Genomic DNA, 13,290 nt, shown 5'->3' with positions numbered 1-13,290 from the left:
CCTGATGGGGTCAAGGGACGTATGTTTTTATCAGAGGTTTTAATTTGAGCTAATCTTTCGGTTACCCTCATTACGATTTTGGCATAATTCCCATTTTTTCATCACCACAATGGTAGTCTAAAATGCGACGAGGAACAATTAAATACAAAATTTACTTTATGTTGCCTGAATCTTCTGAAAATTGAAATTCGTGCTTCTGCCTTGTACTTTTATGAATGAAATTTCACGTTAGCTGTGAAATGAAAAATAGAAACATTTTCCTCCATCATTAAATAAGAAGACTTAACAAAGTCGACAGGATGCGATGATTTATACAAAGGTCATTGCTGATTATACGTTTTACGGTACATTCAGACCATTAAAATATATTTCACACCTTAACAAAGCCGTGTTCTGCAAATGATGAAGAAATGTAAAGTAACACACTGATTTCTATCACTGCAAAACCACTAATCTATACTACTATTATAAAGTAAGAACTGGGAACCTTTGAGGCGGGTAAACTCTGGAACCACAGAGCCAATCCAAACACCCAATACATCATTGGAATTGGCAGGGTCTGCAGAGTGACATAGGCTATATACCCCCAATAAATATACGTTCTTCAAAAAATATACCTTACAATAAAAAGTAGTCCCTTGGAAGTAGCGCCGGCCGTGTGCGCGAACGTGCTGACATCATCAGGAGCGCGAGGAGTACAGCCGTGGGGAGGAAAAGTAAAGACGGCGCGGAACCGACATCCGGTTCACTGAAATGTGCGGAGCCGTGGGGAGGAAAACTAATGCGGCGTTCGGCAGGAGGAGCATGGAAGACAGCGGCGGCGACAGTGGGGACGCGAGGTAAGGGACATCCTGGAGCGCGAAAAGGAGCAGACAATTTGTTAAATTTAGATAATTCCTCACATTGCACCTAAAATAAGTGTTTTTGCATAGAATGGTGATACAAAATGCCAATGCCTCCGATACCCTCTTCGGGTGCAGTGCAACCGTTGCAACTCTCGAGTTGGGAGCTGTTTCCTTTGCTATGGACCCCAATACAGAAAAAAGTATACATAATGGAAGGATGGTCACCGAAGCCGTTCCTGTTTTTTGCTGGTGTTCACTCATAGCAACGCGGCCTGGCAGCACATTCAAAGACGCAATGCCGTGTGAGCGTGGTGATTGTTTCCAGGCAGCAAATGGGCTCCATTTTTTAAAATTATTTTTTGGGGAGTAGTTTTGCCAAGCCCCTTTTGATTTAAAAGCAAGACGGAGGCGCGACGCTGCGTTATTCAAGGTGGTCCTGTCCCCGCTGCTTAGTTTGTTATGGCATAATTTGGTGGCAGGCACAATTGCTGCATGAAATAAAAACTGTGATGGGTGTCAGTATTGCAGGGGGCCTTGAAGCAGCCTTAACGTCGGGGCGGGCGGGTGCCCAGAAGCAGCCTTTTGCTCCCGGACAACGTCGGGACGGGCTGCTAGTACCTAATACATTTGTGGTTTTCAGCAATGTAATTTAAATGTTGATAACTTAATACTAGATATAGGCAATCAGGTTTTGATTGGAGATGTCAAATGATTGTATTCAAACCAGGAAGAAGAAAATCTGCCACAAGCTACGAAGTTAAAATAGAGATATTAAAAAAAACAAAAAACAGATTGGATCATTCAGTCTTGGTCTAAAATCAGCCTAGCACTAATATGCCATTCTTGCCAAAGTTCCAAAAAAACACACGTGGTCACCCAACTCAAGGAATATTTCAGTAGAAACAAATGCCTCTCTTGCATGCAGTCCAGTTTTTGTCCCCAACATTGTATAGATATTGTGGTGATCGAGTTTTGGGGTGCCGTGATCGGGGTTAGTCTATGCTTCACTGATGACGCTACTGGTTGCTTTGCGTGCAGTTTTCTATACTTTGAATTATTCCGATCGTGCAGGCTGCTCCTTGCATGTCACATTGAGAAAAATCACATCAATCGGTTTGACATTTTCAGTCTTCGCGTTCCATGAATGATCTCTCAGCCTACAAGAGTGCTAAAAGGATTTGCATTTTGCAGAATCCCACAGGGCTCTCTGATTCGCCACCATTATTCAGCGTTTTTTTGCCTCTTGAAATATTTTAGGGTATGTAAGTGGCATTGTAATCATATGCTGAGGACAGGCAAGTGTGCATATTATTTTCTCAAGTTAAATCTACGGTTCTTGAATTCGACATGCCCATAGGGGCACACAGATATGGATGCTTTGTAATGGGATTCTGCACAATAGTTTCAAGATTGAGATAATTATTCGAGAGTTATCCTTTCTTTTGGATCCAGCTACATACGGCCTTATTCATCAGTCACTAGTAGGGTCATATTTACAACATAATGGCGAAGTGTGGCGTTAAACAAACATTGCTAATGCCTTGCTCTGCCATTGTGAAAAGGCAGGGATGCGCCGTATTCACAAGAACCTGGTGCATTCTTGCGTTGCCCGTAGCGCTGGTGCTAAGTCTAGCCTCCTAGCGCAAACGCATGCACCCTTGCACATTGTCAAGGCTGTCTGCATTGGGGCGAATGATGCAGGAAGCTGTTCCTTCCTGCACATTAACAATCTGGCATGCCGATTTGTAACTTCTGTATGCGCTGCTTTGTGCAGCACACATAGAAGTTGCAAATCACAATTTGTTTAATGATTGTTTATGTGCAGAAAGAGATACCCTCCTGCACATACACCAAAATCATTTATGGTGATTTGCTGTTTCTATGTGTGCTGCACAATGCAGCCATGAAAAGTGGCTTAATGCTGCCTTGTAAATAAGGCAACGTGTTTATCACTACAGGAACGTCATGAAAAGTGATGCTCCAGTGCGAATTGGGCTTGTAAATATGCCCCGTGAAGTCAAGAATCCGGATGCCATTCTGGACTCAAATCTGATACTGGATACACAGAGGGCCTCATTTATGAGGCCTTGCGTCAGTTTTGCGCTTCCGATGCGTCACTTTTTGTGACGCATCGGCGGCGTAAAACATGCCTACTGTTGCGCACTATTTACAAAGTGACGCATCTAAGCAGATGCGTCACTTTGTAAACCCCTGCGCTACATTATACCTGCGTCAGGTATAATGTATGCAGAGGGGGCGTTCCCCCGCAAAAAGCCTCGTAATAGTGACGCAGTGAAATCTATGAGATTTCACTGCGTCACTTTTAGGACGCTGTTGCGTCAAAATCTTGCGCCTGCCTCACAGCAGGCGTAAGACTGATGCAAGCCCTTTAACATGGGGCTTTCCTCATGTGAAAGGACGCATTGCTGGAGTTGCGTCACTTTTGTGACACACCCCAGTAATGCGTGACTTTTGCGCTTACAGATACGTCAGAAATACTGACGTATCTGGAACTCCTTGCGACATGATGCGTCATACTTTAAATATGACACATCAATCATGTCGCAAGGAGTGCACACTGAGAAGTGACGCATCGCTGCTTTCATGCATCGATACGTCATTTCTCATAAATGAGGCCCTGAGAGCCTTAGCTGTTGACACAACCGGCTGGCCGAATTGAGACCAATATTGCCTCCCATTCCCAACACTCACAAGGCACTGCTGGTAGCAGCAGGTGTCAGTTTAAACCTAGCTGTAGCTGGTCTCACTGAACAATCCCAATTAGTCCTTGCGAATAGTGCAGAATGCTGTAGCCTCTTTAATAACCACAGTGCTTGGAGGTCTCTGCGGACTGGTAGCCGTTGTTGGCCGAATGAAAACAGAGGAGTCAGTGACTGCAATACTCATGCCTGGGCCCAGATTTAGAATGGTGACATACAACGCAGCCACCAGAGTAGCTGCACTGTGCTGCATGAGAGAGAGAGAGAGACAGCAGAAAAGAGCTGTACCTACTAAGAAATGACATTATCCTACTCTCTATTTGCTGGCACACAATGAGGTTGCCTTGCGCCATGCAAACACCTTTTCACCATAATGCACAGGTGCCTAGGTCATGTCTAGAACAGGGTTTGTACTGAGTGGGTACCCTTCCAGTAGAAAATACTATACTCAGACTAACTTCAAAATATTCCCACTCCGGATGTGTCAATCAATCAATCAATCACAGACATTTATATAGCGCACTACTCACCCGGAGGGTCTCAAGGCGCTGGGGGGGGGGGGGGAGTGCTGCTACTGCTCGAATAGCCAGGTCTTGAGCTTCTTCCTGAAGGAGAGGTGGTCCTGGGTCAGGCGCAGGTCGGTCGGGAGGGAGTTCCAGGTCTTGGCGGCCAGGTAGGAGAAGGACCTTCCTCCTGTTGTCGTTCTTCGGATGCGGGGGACGGCGGCGAGGGCGTGGCTGGCTGAACGGAGATGTCGTTTGGGAGCGTAGAAGTTGATGCGGTTGATGAGGTAGCTCAGGCCTTGATCGTGTAGGGCTTTGTGTGCGTGGGTGAGGAGGCGGAAGGTGATTCTTTTGTTGACGGGGAGCCAATGCAGGTCTCTCAGATGTCCGGAGATGTGGCTGTGTCGTGGGATGTCGAGGATGAGTCTGGCTGAGGCGTTCTGCATCCGCTGGAGTCTCTTCTGGAGCTTGGCGGTGGTTCCGGCGTAGAGGGCATTGCCGTAGTCCAGTCAGCTGGTGACGAGGGCCTGGGTGACCGTCTTCCTGGTCTCGGTGGGGATCCACCGGAAGATCTTCCGTAGCATGCGCAGGATGTTGAAGCATGACGAGGAGACGGCGTTGACTTGTCTGGTCATGGTGAGGGAGGAGTCCAGGATGAAGCCCAGGTTGCGTGCGTGGTCTGTCGGTTTGGGTGCGCCTCCCAGGGCGGGGGGCCACCAGGAGTCGTCCCAGGCGGAGGGCGAGGAACCCAGGATGAGGACTTCCGTCTTGTCTGAGTTCAGTTTCAGGCGGCTGGTCGTCATCCACTCGGCTACGTCTTTCGTCCCTTCGTGGAGGTTGGCTCTGGCGGCGGCGGGGTCGTTGGTCAGGGAGAGGATCAGCTGGGTGTCGTCAGCGTAGGAGATGATGTTGAGGTTGTGTTGGCGTGCGATGGCCGCGAGGGGGCTCATGTAGATGTTGAAGAGGGTGGGGCTCAGCGAGGATCCCTGAGGGACGCCGCAGATGACTTCGGTGGCCTCTGACTTGTACGGTGGTAGACGGACTCTCTGTGTTCTTCCGTCGAGGAAGGAGACGATCCATTCCAGTGCCTTCTCCCGGATTCCGACGCTGCTGAGGCGCTGCACTAGGGTGCGGTGGCAGACAGTGTCGAATGCTGCGGAGAGGTCTAGGAGGATGAGGGCCGCTGTTTCTCCGTTGTCCATCAGGGTTCGGATGTCATCGGTGGCAGCGATGAGGGCGGTCTCGGTGCTGTGGTTGGCTCGGAAGCCAGACTGTGAGGGGTCGAGGGATCCATTCATCTCGAGGAAGGCGGCCAGCTGCTTGTTGACGGTCTTCTCGATGACTTTGGCTGGAAACGGGAGGAGCGAGATGGGGCGGTAATTCTTGAGTTCGGTGGGGTCCGCTGTGGGTTTCTTTAGTAGAGCGCTGAGTTCGGCGTGCTTCCAGCTCTCCGGGAAGGTGGCGGTGTTGAAGGAGGTGTTGATGATGTCCCGCAGGTGGGGTGCGATGACAGCGTCGGCCTTGTTGAAGACGTGGTGAGGGCAGGGGTCGGTTGGAGATCCGGAGTGGATGGAGTTCATCATGCGGATGGTGTCTTCGGTGCTGATCGGATTCCAGGCACGGAGGGTGGTGGTGGGGGGCGGTGGTTCGGTTGCGGCGTGCGTCGGTTGAGTGCTGAAGCTGAAGCTGTTGTGTATGTCCGCGATCTTGTTGTGGAAGTAGGAGGTGAGGGAGTTGCAGACGTCTTGCGATGGGGTGATGTCGTTGTTTCCGGCGTTGGGGTTGGAGAGCTCTTTGACGATGTTGAAGAGTTCCTTGCAATTGTGTGCGTTGTTGTCCAGCCGGTCCTTGAATGCAGTTTTCTTAGTGGCGCGGATCAGTTGGTGGTGCTTCCGGGTGGCAAGCTTGAGGGCGGTCGTGTTGTCCGGTGTTGGTTCCCTTCTCCAGGCTTTCTCGAGGGCTCGGCAGTTCTTCTTGGAGTTCTTGAGTTCGTCGGTGAACCATGGGGCCTTCTTGCTGCCGGGTCTGCTGGGCGGGGTCCTCAGTGGGGCGAGTTCGTCCGTGCAGTTGCTGATCCACTTCGTGAGGTTGTCGGCGGCCTGGCTGGGGTTCGCTGAGCTGGCGGGGGGGTGCTGGCTCATGGAAGCGGCGAGCTGGTCGGCTGTGATCTTGTTCCAGCTTCTTCGAGCAACCGGTTGCTGGTGGTGGTGGATCGTCGTTCTTCTGAAGGTGAAGTGGACGCAGCTGTGGTCCGTCCAGTGGAGTCCGGTGGCGTGGCTGAAGGTGATGTCTTTGCTGGATGAGAAGACGGCGTCGAGTGTGTGTCCGGCGAGGTGGGTGGACACCAGCTGCTTGAGTCCGAGGTTGGCGAGGTTGTCGAGCAGGGTGGTGGTGTTGCGGTCGTTGTTGTTTTCCAGGTGGAAGTTGATGTCCCCGAGGAGGATGTAGTCAGTGGAGGGGAGGGCATGCGGGCTGACGAAGTCGGCGATGTCCTCGCTGAATTGTGTGCGTGGTCCCGGGGGTCGGTAGATCAGGGTGCCTCTGAGGGTGGTCTTCGGGTCGGTGTGGATCTGGAAGTGTAGGTGTTCGGCTGTAGTCAGGGTGTCGTCGGTGTTGGTCGTGATGTGGGTGGTGTCCCTGTGGAGGATGGCGATACCTCCTCCAGTCTGGTTGACGCGATCTCTCCGGGTGATCTTGTATCCCTCTGGGATGGCGATGGCGATGTCGGGCTCTGAGGAGTCGTTCATCCCGGTTTCCGTGAGGAAGGCAACGTCAGGGGCTGTGGTGTCGAGGAGGTTCCAGAGTTCGATGGCGTGTCTGTGGACGGAGCGGGTGTTGAGCAGGATGCACTTGAGGTGGTTGCTGCTGGTGTTCGGCTTGGTATACACCTGTTACAACGCAATTTTTACTCCGCACTACCACTACAACGCGACCATTACAACGCATACCATTACAACGCATTGCGCTGGGGGGCGCTCTAGGATAGGGAATAAGTTTAATTTTCTATCCAACACCTTCCCTAGTGTCCACGGGGACTGGTGTTGGAATAGAAAATTATACTTACCACTATCCAGCACCTCTAAGCGCTATGCGTTGTAACGGTATTCGTTGTAAATACCGCGTTGTAATGGTATGCGGAGTAAAAGTATGCGTTGTAACGTCATACATCCGTTCGGCTTGGCGGGTGCTGGTGCGGGGCAGGTCCGGATGCAGGTGAACTTGCAGGCGTGGCAGCTGAAGGGTCCGTGGGTGCGCCTCGGGGTGGCTCGGTAGCATCCAGGGATCCCGCCGGTGTTGAGTGCGATGAGTTCGGTGGCGTTGTAGGACAGTCGGGTCGTCTCACGTCGGTGGGGGCCAGGGGTCCTGGCGCTGGGCGCGGTCCGGTCGCAGACGGGCGCAGACGGGCTTACCTTTGGCGCGCCTTCGGCGCACAATCAGCGCGCCCGCTGCGCGTGACCGCTGCGCGTTCGCACGGTCGCCATATATGGCGAAGTGCGAGGGAGGGCGGAGCAGCTGGGAGGCGGGAGCGTGGAGGGTACAGAAAGAAAAAAGGGGGCGTGGTTAGCGGCGGTGGCGGGAAGCGGGGAGCGGGTTGGGATGAGACGGGGGAGCGCGAAACAGGCAAACAGGCAAAAAACAAATACAAATTCACAATAAAATACAATAAATGCAGAGGGGCACAGGTCAAGATAGCGGGGTAAAGGAGCCTGCAGGTCAGGCGAGCACAGCGCTACGCCGTGGGAGACCACGCCGCTCGGAGGCAGGGGGCGTGGTCACACGGCGGCGGCGGGGGCAGCAAGGCAGGCAGGCGGGAGGCACACGCAGCAGCTGGTGGCTGTGCGGCGCGGGGGGGTCCTAAACTAGGTCACACTCACCTGCGTCGCACGGTCGCCATATATGGCCAAGTGCGAGGGAGGGCGGAGCAGCTGGGAGGCGGGAGCGGGGAGGGTACAGAAAGAAAAAAGGGGGCGTGGTTAGCGGCGGTGGCGGGAAGCAGGGAGCGGGTTGGGATGAGACGGGGGAGCGCGAAACAGGCAAACAGGCAAAAAACAAATACAAATTCACAATAAAATACAATAAATGCAGAGGGGCACAGGTCAAGATAGCGGGGTAAAGGAGCCTGCAGGTCAGGCGAGCACAGCGCTACGCCGTGGGAGACCACGCCGCTCGGAGGCAGGGGGCGTGGTCACACGGCGGCGGCCGGGGCAGCGAGGCAGGCAGGCGGGAGGCACACGCAGCAGCTGGTGGCCGTGCGGCGCGGGGGTGTCCTAAACTAGGTCACACTCACCTGCGTCGCACGGTCGCCAGATGTGTGATGTACAGTGAAGCACACATGCAAAGTGGAAAAAGTTGGAAGGAATAAAATCATTTATTTATTTTACGCTTGGTTCAAGTGGCATTATTTTCTGCTTCAAAACCATGCCTACTGCTGTTAGTAAATCGTTTTTTATGTGTCAAAAACATGGGTAATTGAATAGGAATGCCATGTACTACCCAAGGAATGCCCCATTAAATGCAGAGTAATGTAAAGCTTTGCACTGCTTTGCATTAAAATAAGGTAATTTCCCAACCCAAAACAAGTTTTGGGCTGAAATCTAAATCAGTAAATCCCCAAAAACATTTTACATAGGTTTGCATCACTTATATGACACAAACCCAGTACAAAAACATGGGATCATGTTTGCCCTGTAGCACATAGCATGAATAAACAGCCATTAGCCTGAAGATCCCTGAATGAGTTGTGGGACTATATACTGACAAAAATACCATCTGTTGATTTCCTTGATAATGGTGTCCAATTGTTTTGAAATATTAACAATATTCTGATAGCTATCAGTGGACTGGGCAAAGTTTCTGCATCAGTCTGATGAAAACAATCCTCCTTCTGACTTCATCAGCAAATAGATCTTCTCTCTGAAAACCTATCCACTTAAATCTCATACAGTCCTATTCGAGACCTGTCTGACCTTCAGTCGCTGTCTCTTACATTGCATAGGGAGCATCTCTATAATCCCTGCTAAAGTAGAACTGAATGAGAGCAGCCATGTAATACCTGGTGAAATTTTAGTAGGGTAAATGTAGAATTCCATGTTATGCAACTCAGAATGGTGAACACGTGCATTATTACAGTGTTCGCCCTCCTTTCGGTCTTATAGGGAGGCACTATCACACTCAGCAATGCAGAAAATAGTTTATCAGTTAATAAAAACCATAAATAATGCTGTCCTCAAGATACCTTTTGTAGCCGCCCTTCTCTCTTTGGAGATTGATTTCAGACCAGACCTGGTAAGCTAATGACTGCTTGACAGTATTCTTCAGATTGCGGCAGCATTGTATGAATGCCCCAGGCCTGGCTAGGGTTTGCCTTACCAGCGAGAACTCAAGCCTAACTTGTGCTGACAATGCCGATCTCAGTAAATAAAAGTCTCACTTGTATGTCTGCATGTGATGTTATCCAGCAGGTTAGTGTCTGAACTTAACATTATTTCACCTCCATATGAGAGGGTTGGCATCAGTTTTGACTTGATCACTGTAACTAGGAGTTTAAGATTATCGGGCACATGCATCAATGGTAATTGCATTCGCAAACGGTGCGAATCGCAATTTTCGGCTGTTTGCGAATGCAATTATCAAAATTGGAATGCATCATGTATTTCGCAATTTTAGGAATCGCAATCATGTTGCGATTTCTAAAATTGCGTTTGCATTTAAGAAATCGCAATTTCAGAGTTCTTAAATGCAATGCATGATCATTTTTAAATTGCGATTTAGCTGTTTGGAAGTGCTAAATTAGCATGAGGTTGAACCTCATGCTAATTTACCGAAAATCTTCAAACATGCACAAAAATGCATTTTTGAAAGTTGCATTTTACACACACACATGTCCCTGGGACATGTGTGTGTGTACATTGCACTTAAGTTTAATTTCAGGGGTGCAGGGAGGGGTTCTTTGGCCCCCCCGACACCCTTGAAATTGCATTTTCAATTTGCCATTCGCAAATTGGAAATCGCAAATTGTAAATGCCTTCCCATTGTTTCCTATGGGCCTCTTGGCCCATAGGAATCAATGGGAAGGGTTTTCCTTAATTGCGATTCGCAAATTGTGAATCGCAATTAAGGAAAAATAAGAAATCACTAAAAAAAAAAGCGAATTATTCATGCATTGCCGTTTGCGAATTCTTAATTGCGATTCCCTAATATTCGCAATTAAGGATTCGCAAACGGCAAGATTGATGCATGTGGCCGTATGACCATGGAGAGATTTCGCTAGAGGGGAGAAGGCGAAGTTTAATGCCGGAGCTTTTCCGATGATGGCTACCTTTTGCAATGCAAACAAAGCCCTCGAGTCTACCTTGACCCCTAGATAAAAATAGCTGGTTGTCTTGTCTATAGTACATCCATTGAGGAGCCATTTGCTCTGCTTTGAAATGCACCGGTTTAGCGAGATGACCTTGGTTTTCTTAAGAGTGATCTCCAACTGGTTGTCAACTGCATACACTGCTAAGTGGTTGATTAACCTTTGCAGCCTTACTTTAGTTTTGCAGAGCAAAAGCAGGTCATCTGCATAAAGGATATTTGACAGTGGCATTCACCAATTCTCCAGGCGTGAGATGCCAACTCACACTTTGCAGAGCAAAAGCAGGTCATCTGCATAAAGGATATTTGACAGTGGCATTCACCAATTCTCCAGGCGTGAGATGCCAACTCACACTCAGCAACTGCAGTATACTGTGCCATCAGTATTGACTGGGTGTATTATTACTTCCCCAAATACCATGTCACTCAAAGTCCTCAAAGTTAGGCGGGAATCAAAAATCATCTCGTTTGTGGGGGATATTGAATGAAATGAATTGAAATTTATATTTATAAAGCACTGGCAATCTGGAGGTGAATCTGGAGGAGAATCCATCAGCGAAAGTTTCTCCATTGTACTTATAGAATGGTGAAGGAAATGTATTAAGTCCCGTCCAGATTTGCACATCCTACATGATGTAGATCATTTTTTATTGCTATCCAAATCTAAGTCAGATGATAAGTCTGATGATAAAGTTGCACATCAGCCCTTTCTTCGATGTGTTTCTAAAAATCTTGTACCAGTTAGATCCCTTTCGGCCAAGAACTTACTGAATGACTTGTCAAGGCATTTTGCCTTTTCTTTACCTAAACTGAGCCCAAGTTAAAGCTATCTGTTACAATAATGACAACACAAATATTGTTATATCAAATACTGAAGTATGAAGTTATGATAATGTCGACAAAAATAGCTATGGTAAAAAATGTATTAGGTACAAAAATGTGAGCTACGATAATACAGAATGCACAAATATATTACTCTAAAAATACGATTACACTTAAAAATATGTAATATAATAATGAATTATACAAAAATACTTAAAACATATATATAAATATATATATGTAAATATAGAGATATTTGCATACAAAACAATGAGAATATAATGTATTTTTTTATAAAACATTAATTACATTTTAATTTGTTAACAGAAAACATGAAAAATGTTCATCATATTTCTAATTATCCAAATTAAAACACATTTTTTACAATATTGTTTTAACCTATAGATATAAATTATGTACATTATTTTTGCAATAATTCTTAATATTTATTGAAAAATAAAAGCGTTGTACTTTTATGAAAATATATTTATTTCAAATCGTTTAAAAAAGATATAAGATATATCATTTACATTGAATATAACAACTAATTCAACATTTATTAATTTGAATAATTGTTTATTAATTAGATAACCCTTTTAAAAATATTGTTTTAAACCTAAAAACGAATTCAAATTAGTACTCATAAAATAAAACAAGGATACATTAAGAGCTGGTAAAGTTCAATTCCACACAAATTGGTAAAATGCATAAATGGAGTATGTTAAAATGTACCCTTTTACCTCTCCATATCTACAAGCATTGGAAAAAGTCTATAAATGATGGGAGTCAAATTTACTGCATACATTCGAATCCATCAAAATTAGAAAAATAGAGGAAAATGTACAAATTACAGGAGTTAGGTTTACTATTGTAACTGCAGGACACGAAACATCGGGAACACTGGGAAGAATGTTTTCATTTTGTCAGGGTCAGATTTACTATTCGATCTCCAATCCCACAAACTATGAGAAAGTGCATAAACAAGGGGGTGAGACTTAGAGGCTGATTATGATGGCAGGCAGACTAGGGCTGCACGTCATCGTAGCGGTGTTTGGGACCGCCCGCCAGACATGCGACGGTCCTACCACTACGATTAGGATGCGCCCACCATACTGGCGGGTTCATACAGGGCTTTTAACATTGCGGGCGGTGCTGCTGGCTGCAGCAACGTACGCAATGTCAAAAGTGCTTGCACTGCATTTCCCTGCAGTGCTTGCACTGCATTTCCCCCCTGCACTACGTGGCAGGCACCACGCGGTGTCTACGACTTGGTGCATGGAAATACCCCCCCATTGCATTGACACCCCCCCAAACAAGGGGGGCCCACAACGGGCCCCCAAACCCAATCCCGGCCAGCCTTTCCATGCTGCTATGCCGCCATGAAAAGGCCTTTGCCATCCCACATCCTAATTCGGCAGACAGTGCCTGCTAGGCACCGCCACCATTTTAGGGGCCCTGCACTGTCCGCCAGGCAATCGATGCGATTTCCTTTGGTAGTGAAGCGGCGGATGGACTTTGCGTCTGCCGGGGTACCCATCGCCATCCTAATTTGGCAGTGGGAAATACGCTTGGTGATGGCAGAAGGACCACCACTGCCGGCCCGGCTGTGGCGGTCCTTCCACCATCATAATGACCCCCTTAGTATTCGAACTCCAGTCTATCACACATAGCAGAAGATGCTTACATTGGTGGGGTGAGCTATACCATTGCAAATCTAGTCCCACAAACATTTTCATAAGTACATAGTTGGAGGAGGTGCGATTTACTATTGTAACTTCATTACAAATAAAATTTGGAACAGTGCATTCCAAAGGGGTGAGATGTTCTATTCTAACACCAATCCCACAAAAAGTAGGAAAGGTGCATAAAGGAAGGGGTTGCGATCTGCTATTGTAATTACAGTCTTGCAGAAATTGCAAAAAATACATAAATCAAAGGGGTGATATTTACTTTTCTAAATCTAACCCAACATTTGGGAAAGTGTGTACATTTGATGATTTTGATTTACTAGTCTAGCTCCAGCCCAAAAAACATTTGTAAAGT

General features: G+C 47.5%; 1 long non-coding RNA gene across 1 annotated transcript in view; it reads left to right on the top strand.

Moving 5' to 3' along the window:
- Positions 1-729: 729 nt before the first annotated feature.
- The window catches only part of LOC144761359 (uncharacterized), a 153,359-nt gene continuing 140,798 nt past the window's right edge, over positions 730-13,290 (top strand). The window contains exon 1 of the long non-coding RNA XR_013595683.1: positions 730-839. This is a non-coding gene — a long non-coding RNA (uncharacterized LOC144761359). The remainder of the gene's footprint in view (positions 840-13,290) is intronic.

The sequence above is a fragment of the Lissotriton helveticus genome, chromosome 6, assembly GCF_964261635.1.
Source record: "Lissotriton helveticus chromosome 6, aLisHel1.1, whole genome shotgun sequence".
Taxonomy (NCBI): domain Eukaryota; kingdom Metazoa; phylum Chordata; class Amphibia; order Caudata; family Salamandridae; genus Lissotriton; species Lissotriton helveticus.
This window is presented reverse-complemented; position numbering and strand designations above follow the sequence as displayed.